Raw genomic sequence first — 9,078 nt, 5'->3', positions numbered from 1 at the left:
CAAGCAACAGCAGATGAACACATTGACCCCAACGTAACATTTCTAAGTGATACCAACACACTGTAGTGTCCAACTTTACACTTGTAGAGGTTAATTACACACCCCCCTGTTTTATTTAAGCAGCTCGACATTCTCCGATGGCGACTCATTTCACATCAACAATAAATGCAATTATGGTCTGGTCGAGAGAGAACCATGTGGACGGGCTTTGAACATTTCTAGAGACCTCTGTCTTTATCCATTTCTGCTCAGGGAGGTTTGTTCAGCTTGCCATCCACAACATTTCTGAGTTGTATGGCTTTATTATTATTTATTCAGTCACTTATTGTGGCTTTACATATTAATTATAGACCATTTATTTATATTTTTAGGTACAACATTTATTTTGCTGGAATGTAGAGCATCCTCCTTTGGTAAGAATCCATTCCACATATAACTGTGAGCAGTTTCTAATCAAAATGTTAGTGATTACAAATTATTTTATTTTCTAATTATACTTTTTGATTAAAAAAAATTAAAAAAACAGCTCATATGTTGAATATAACATTAATTCTATTGGGTTGCATCGTGCAGGAACGCCTGGCATATTTACGGAGAATGCAGGTCTGCACAGCCGTTGGGAAAAATTTGTGCGCTTATGTTTTCAGGATACTTCATCTTTGTTGCCAAGAGCAGAACATTTATTAAAAATCAAAAATTAATCTGATGTAATCTAATATAATAAGTTACACTGCTTTGATGAAGTAACTAATAGTTACATTAGCGAACTTATTACATTTTTAGTTTTGTTTTTTTTTCCTAAGAAGAGGCAGTGAAAAATAATAAATACACGTTGTATAAAAACGCCAGAATTAGCCAAAAGGCCGAGATGTCACACAAGGCTGTCTTAAATAAATCAAAGCACAAAAAAAAAAACAATGACATGAATTAAATGATTTTAACATGATTTTTTTAGTCACAAGAATGTAATAATCATCAAATGTGTGATTCAGTGCTAAGAACTTAAAAGCACTAGAGGCAGAAGTGACATATTTCCATATATAATAAATATAACCTGTAATCTATTATATTTCAAAAGTAACCTTCCAAACACTGGTTGTAAGCACTTTAGTTTACGATTTATTTTTCTATAATAAAACATGATAAATTATATTTTTAGGCATTTGAAGGTAGCTTAACAATCTGACAGCACAACATAACTACAGAGTTATCCAAGAAAATAAGATCTGTGGCAACAAAAGTTGATACTTACACACTTTGCTCATCAAGATAATCTTCACAAATGAACTCCGTTTTTATGATTTTTGAGGGGTAAACGCAATCACCAGAACTAAAACGCTAACATTAGGCTATAAACTAAGTACAACAAGGTCATATGACTTCACTGACGCCAGCACTGCGAGGCTGTAAAGCTGCGTTCAGCATGATGACGCTCTGTAGTCTCATTTAGCCACTCGTTAGCAACTGCTAAAAGATATGTAAAAGCTTCATAAGTGGAGTATTAACTGACATGTTTTATGTTATACAACAAAAAGCCTCTTACAACAAAAACACACCAACAAGCAGCAAAGTGCGGCCTGCAGCAAGCTGCCATGCAATGGCTGTGGAAAGTTGCAGTGGCCACTAAATGCTGGGGGTAGTTTAACTTTTGGCAGCCATGTTGACCTAAATAATATCTTCCTGCTTGAAACCTGGTCACAGAAAATTATAAATATTGCAGCAAGCTGTTCTTCGCTGCAGCTTGGTGTGTTTGGGCATCAAGCTAGTGTTAGCCACTGACTTATTTTAAGGGATCTCACCAAAAACCCATTAAAAAAACATTGACTTTGAGACAAGGGAACTAGAGGTGCAAAAATGCTAACTGCACACATCTGTTATTGGCTAACAAAGTTTCGTACGGTGAAACTGTGAGCTTCCAGCAGACACAGAGCAACATCAGCATTCATTTGGAGTCATGTTAGTGAATGCAAGTCCAGTTTTCATTCATTTGTAGCTCTGGTTCACTCCCCCACTATGTTTACCATGCAGCTAGCTGCTAACTTAAGCCCCTTTCCAACTGCACAAAAACCCCAATTACACCCACTAACATCTGGCCTTTTTAATTAATGACTCTGCAGTGGTCAGGGGTATTCATCAGCTCCAGCTCTGATTAGCATTGATGGAAATACAACACCCGGGTGGACACACACATTTCACTAGTGCATCCACTAACCTGTTTTATGGCCAATCCATAACATCCAGTGTGACAAACCAGGAAGAAAAAATGCAGAGAGACGCCCTGTACATGGCTGTGGTGTACTGGCAATGGGAAAGCAGTCAATAGCCTATTTTTAGTGGGTTTTCTCCGTGTTTAAAAAGCCACGTACATGTGCAAATTTTGGTAGAAAGAGGTATTTTTCTGTCTGCCATTTGGTGCTGGGCAAGTAGCATACTGTGGGCTTATCAGACAGCTGCCTGCTGCAGGAGAAGAAATGGGTGGGAGTGATTAGAGTCAACCGGATCAGTAGAGCTGCGCTCCAGAAACCAAAACAAGGAGCTAAAAGTGCTAAAACACTGACGAATTGAAGGCAAATGCAGAGTCCGATGATAATTCATCACTAGGAGTCACCATGCTCACATTACACACAGTCATTTGATCCATTGTTAATATAAAAATATTGATCCAAGCAGCTTTAAGTTTCTGTTTGCAGCTAAAATGTAAAATCAGCAGAATATCTTTTCATGCTGGCGGCACAGACGGAGTCAGGGCTTTCTCTGAGGCCTGCAGGCACAGACCCCAGACCACAAATTCCCCTCTTGCATGAAACTGACTTCAGACCAGCGCCTTTGGGCAGCCCTGTCCCTCACCGAGTCCCTCTGACCCCCCCACCTCCTCATCCCCTTATCCTCCTCTTTATCCCCTCCTCTGGCTCCACATCCCCTCCTCTCGCTGAGGGGCCAGGTGGGCAGACGGTGGCCCAGGTCTGCAGTAATTTTCCCCCTGACTGGTTTTAATGTAAAGGGTAATGTGAGAGGAGACAGGCAGACACTATGTGTGTGTATATATATTCACACACACACACACACACACACACACACACTGAGGCGGGTGTGGTCCTCAGCATCTACCAGTCCATTACCAACAAGCTCTACATCCTCTTTATTTATTTCTTCTTTGCTCCCTCTGTTTACCCTCTAGAGTATTTTCCTCAATTCCAGTTTTTATTTCTCCATCTCCTCAGCTGCATTTCTCCAACAGAACGACACACACACACACACACACACACACACACGCACATGCACGAAAACTTGTGCTGGGACTTGAGCACCAGTAAACCTCCACGAAACACCCTCAGTAACCTTCACCTTCCTTTCACCCAATAGCATCTGGTTATCACTCTCACACACACATAAAGGTGCACACTCACACTTGTGCAGCCTCTGTATCACGCACACACACACATACACACACATATGAGCACGCATGCACGCACACACACACAACAATCCCATTAACATCAGTACTTTTGTAATGGATGTGTTTGCGGTGCTGCTGTGGGAGAGAGGAGAGACCTGGAGTAGCTGTTATAAATCACTCGCTTGTTCCCCCTCCCCCCTAACACACTCACACACTCACACACACACACACACACACACACACATAGGCCCTCTATTGGCATCACTACATGGGGCTCCCATTCACTAACTCTGCAAGCACACACTCTCTCACACACACATACGTGCAGAGCCGTTTTCTCCCCCTCCCACTCTCTTTACCGCCTGGGGTGGGGAAATCCTATTACCCTATGAAGAGGAGGAACACATCATTAATTACACTCACATACTCCTTTACACACACAAACATATCTATATGCCAGGCTCAATTGCAACGCACACACTCACTTACACGTCACAACGACTCATTCTCACACAAAACTCTTATTTTGAGCTGCATCACGCTGCAATATTTTTGTGTTTTTCTCTGTCAGCTGCACCGTGACAGGTGACATTAGAGCTGAGCTGGTTTATCTGATAGCACACACACATATCCACACATACACACACACACACACACACATATCCACACACACACCTCTGCTTCAGCAAGGAATATGTCAGAATGCGTGAGAGAGCAAAGTTACGATCGCCGAGAGAGATTTCAGGCAACACGGACAGGCAGATCAGGGACTGTCAGAGTGTCACCCTCAGATTTATCCCGAGCCTCAACAGCCTTTTCAAGGTTTACTAGATAGATGGATGCCATAAAGTGATACATGCACACTATAAAATGAACAGAGGAGGAGTAAGCCATGCATAGCCAGGCTGTCAGCGCCAGTGTTTATGCACCCAGGTGGGCACCTTTAGGACACATTAAGTCATGGCTGTCCAAGTAAGACTGGAACAACCGGCGTCACTTCAGTGAGGGGATGCAAATGCTCTACAATACGGGGTTAGATGATCCTGAGCAATGAAATGCATCAGTTACTGAGTATGGACATTTATATTGATCTTTATCTTGGTCTTTGATCTACAAAAAAATACAGAAATGAAAATAAATGAACAGCTTCAAAGGCCACAATAATGAGTAAATGTCAAGAACACTTTGCTACAATGCTAACATGCTAACAGTGGTTAAAGGAACTGTGTGTAAGACTTAGGGAGAGTGATTGGCGTCTAGCAATGACGACTGCAGATTGCATCTACGAAATGTAATGCACCAGAATCCTTCCATATCCCAGTAATTTGTGCGCTACCCACATATTTTGGAAGGCTGTGATCACGTGATCAATGCACTGACAAGAATAAAGAAGGAAGCAGCAGGTTGGGGCAGTGAGTGGGTCACTAAACGACCCTGTCTCGTTCCGAAGTCATTGAATACTGGCGCTTGGGCAGTGACTTCTGCATCAGACACCAATGAAAAAAGCTGTCCTTTCCCGTCAGCATGATATGCGGCCAGACGGTGTCAGTGGCGTTTGGGAGAAATGCAGCCGGACAACAATGTAAGGGGGCAAAACGTACAAGTAGGGTGGGTGGGAAGGGTGAAGGATGGGTCCAACCGTCACCAACTTTCATCCGGGAGGCTGGTGTTCTCTTCCTGTGTAAATGGAAAGCCAAACCCTGTTTTTTTTTTTTTTTTTTCCAAATGTAACCACGTTTGTTGCTGAAGAACAAAAATGTCAATTTGTGTTGTTGTTCCGACGTAGTGTGTTTATTTTTGAGAGAGACTGTATGTAAACTGTACATTTCCTGTGAAAATTGAAGTGTATTTTGAAAACACACAATGCATGTAACAGGCTGAAGTTGACACTGTGTCCAAGACTGCCGACAGCAGACGCATCCAGGGTACCTTGCATGTCATATGTCAATATGGAAAGTCACTGACCAAGCTACGATATTCAACAAGGTTGGAGTGAGAATGTATTGCACAAAACACAGGACTTTCCCCTTGAGACGGATGTTCGGAACTGTGTGAACTTGAGGTGAACTTTGACTCATTTTAAGGTACGTCTTTCCTGTGTTTCATTATCTGAACCTAACCACAGTAACTTTACGTTAACAATGTGACTTCACGTTAAGGACATAATGTCAGTCTTAAGGCCCATTTATGCTCCCTTTACGTACGAAAATGTATACGTACGTTTCAAACGATGTTACCGTCACTGTCCACATACTTCCATGCGTCCTTTACGTTGGCATGGATGTTAACCAATATATCCACCAGCAGGCAGCCCAGCGTCAAAAGTTTATGACAACAACAAAGTCAAAAACAAACATGGCGACTGTGGAGGAGATATTGATAATGTACCTCTTGCATAAAAGACAAAAACAGAGGCAGCGTTGTAGGAGGCGGTGGTCGGTGAGGCCGTTAAATACATCGCGACTGGAGGACGGAGAATTCCTTTCCTCAAAAAGTTCCACCATTGTTATTTTTTCTTCGTGTCTCACTAGAGCTACGTATCGGGTAGTGACAGCAACACTGCCCCCACGGTTTCCGGTGGTACTGCTCCGTTTGGCCCGTATCCATAAGCTTTATGGAAACGTGCAGAAATACGGATGAAATGAACGCGGAGCATGGACAGAAGGCTCCTTCCATATCCGTATTTAACGTTGAGCATGAATGGGCCTTTAGGGTGCCAGTTTATAGAATATTATGTGAACTGTTGTGTGGGGGTATGTTGCAGGTTGCAACCAGCTGAAACGTCTCCCACTTAGAATTCCTTCAGTGTTCTTTGTTCAGGTGAGCCAAATTATCTGCTCTTCCTCTCCAAAACAAACTGACCCTGTGATTTAAATAGGTAATAAAGCAGTTTCATGTTACATATCAGTGTTTCTTCAACGCTGTTCAACCTTTTTTATGATCTAGATGTTCTGGGGGTTTTATTGGGTGCCGAACCATCCACCAAGATCTCCTCCTCTCACAAATGGACCAGGCGATTAAAACAGGTAAAAACACTCAATAAAACAGTTTCACATTACAAAGAAGTGTTTCTCTGACACTGTTTGGCATGTCAGAGATGGGCAGCTCAACCAGCACCTGCTTATATGTGCTCACATTTTTTTCTCTGATAAGTTAAGATCAAGACTTTATGGAGGTTTTTATTGGGAGCCGAATTATCTGCAGAGGTCTCTTCCTCTCCAAAACTAATCTCTCAAGACAGATTCTGCAATTTACATTGTAGAGGAAGGAAGAAAATATTTTGGGGGTTTTTTACCGATGGATTTCCAGATTGCTCCAAAACAAACGGATCAGGTGATTTTAACTGGTAAAAAAATAATAATTAAAAAACCTGAATTAAACAGTTTCATATTTGCGTTTTTCTGACACTCTCCTCACGGAGACAAATTTGCAAATCCTGGGATGGCACAGGAATAACTCACCCTACACTCTCTCTGATTGTCTAGTACTTGTTGCCTTTGTTGGTTGGATTGGTTGGGTTTAGTTGTTGGTTCGTGTTCTCACGGCAGCATTTACAAGAGGACCAGATCAAATGCCTTGTGTGAGAAAGCTGCTCTTGATTTGTCAGAATTTCCATGTGGGAAAAATCCAGGAAGTAAAGCAAACGTTGAAGAAGAGTACACTTGCAAGATAAATGTGACACTTTCTAATGTCACAATGGAGGGACAACTACGCAGGTTGATTTTAGCGCTGCTCATCGTGGACTATATTGCTGTCATTGTTCATTTTAGTCAAACCATACAGTTTGAAAACGAGGCGCGGCTCCAACTAGAAAGCAATGTTCGTGTTTAACCCAAACAATGTGTCATGTGACTGCAGTTGCTTCACATCCAGGTCACCACAAACCAACCGCACCAGAGTTCCTTTGTAACCGGACTGAGACCACCTTTTCAAGAAAGTCTCGGCCCGGTTGTTTTGGTGTGCACCCGCAACTTGAGTTAAACTAAACCGAACCAAACAGGGCAGATGTGAAAGCACCCTTAGTTTTTAGTCTGTCCATTCTGGGCTACTGTAGAAACATGGCAGTACAAGAAATGAGGACCCTCTCCCAGTAGCTGTGTCTCAATTCAGGGGCTGCAGTCTTGCAGTCGAAATGGGACAGTCTGGTCTGCGGAGGATTTCCTGGTTGTATCACCGGGGTCATCCCTATGTTTCCTGGGTTCTATGTTTCCCGCATTCTATGTTCCCCACTTAACCCTGCAAAAAAGGTTCTATGTTCCCCGCTCAACCAATAAGGGTTCTATGTTTCCCGCTTTGGTTGAGCAGGGAACATAGAACCCGGGAAACATAGATACGCTCCCGTATCACCAGTTGTTCTTGCCCTGACCCGTTGCCGCTCCTGTTACCTAGCAACCTGCTGCGAAAGAAGGAGTAGGCTAGTAAGTTATTTAGCTCTAAATCATGGACCCAGAGGTTGTTATTTAATTTTTTTAGATTTTATTAAATCCTTGAGGAGATGATTCACTGCTGGAGACGCAGCTGTTTGATATATTTCAGGCTGATGGACCGTTTTCAGGTAAACGTATTAAATTAAGATTGTTTAAGCTGTGTGCTTTTAGCTAACAACTGTTAACCGTTAGCTAGTTAACAACTGTTAGTTAACTTAATATATATAAAATCGTCATGGCGCTCAATGCATCTTGGGATAGGCTGGGCCACAAAGGATTCATCCGTTGCATCCTCCAGATTCTCAGAAAGAAGGCTACATTTAAAGGAGCCCTCGAAATAGGACGGCCTTGGTCGTGCCGATGTGACGCAATCGGTCTTCAAATACAGCCTTCGAAGGCTGCGGCCCCTGAATTGAGACACAGCTTATGTAGATGTAAACGGCTCCTTCTAACGTAATGAAAACACAAAAAATGTTATTGTCAGGTGCTTATACCTGAAAGAAAACATTTATATTTTTATGTTTAATTCATGCCAATATATCCCCCTAGATCCTGCACACTGGACCTTTAAGCATATCCATAATAAGCATGCATGTGTATATGCATGTAAACACATACATGTTGCATCACAACATCATATCAACAGGATAAAAAGTGTTTTGTCATGTTCACAGAGTGAGAGAGAGACATCAAACTGTCATCTTATATTTTATTACATTATTTTTAATCAGTCTTTTGAATGAAATTGTGAATTGCACAGTAAATGTTTCTTTATCTGTCGGATTGTTTCATGGAAAATGTGGATAAAAGACAAATAATACTACAGCCATGTCAATAGTCGAATCTGTACCAGTTTGTTTTTTAAAAATCTTTTTTAAAACCTGTCAAACTCTGCAGCCGTGACATGACTTTCTCTTCATCCCTCACCACTTCCCTTCATTTAGAGAGTCAACACAGTCGAGCTTTTTCAACCTGGGAGCCTGAAACCAGCAAATGTGACACTTTTTGTCTGACATAAGACAAAAGAGAAAGCAGCATCTCAGAGGAGCATGTGCCAGAGCCTCCCGCTGGCACACAGCCACAGCGCCACCAAGTGGATGCACAGCGCCACTGTAGAGACTCTGAGACACAGAGCTGACCTCACACACTGTCTGAGACTACAGCGTGGCAACAACAAGGAGCTGCACACAATCACAGTCAGGACCTGTATTTAACAGCAGTGAAGAGATCCAAGCTGAGACTCAAGTGTATCTC

This window comes from Epinephelus lanceolatus, chromosome 19 (genome assembly GCF_041903045.1).
Source record: "Epinephelus lanceolatus isolate andai-2023 chromosome 19, ASM4190304v1, whole genome shotgun sequence".
Taxonomy (NCBI): Eukaryota; Metazoa; Chordata; class Actinopteri; order Perciformes; family Serranidae; genus Epinephelus; species Epinephelus lanceolatus.
This window is presented reverse-complemented; position numbering follows the sequence as displayed.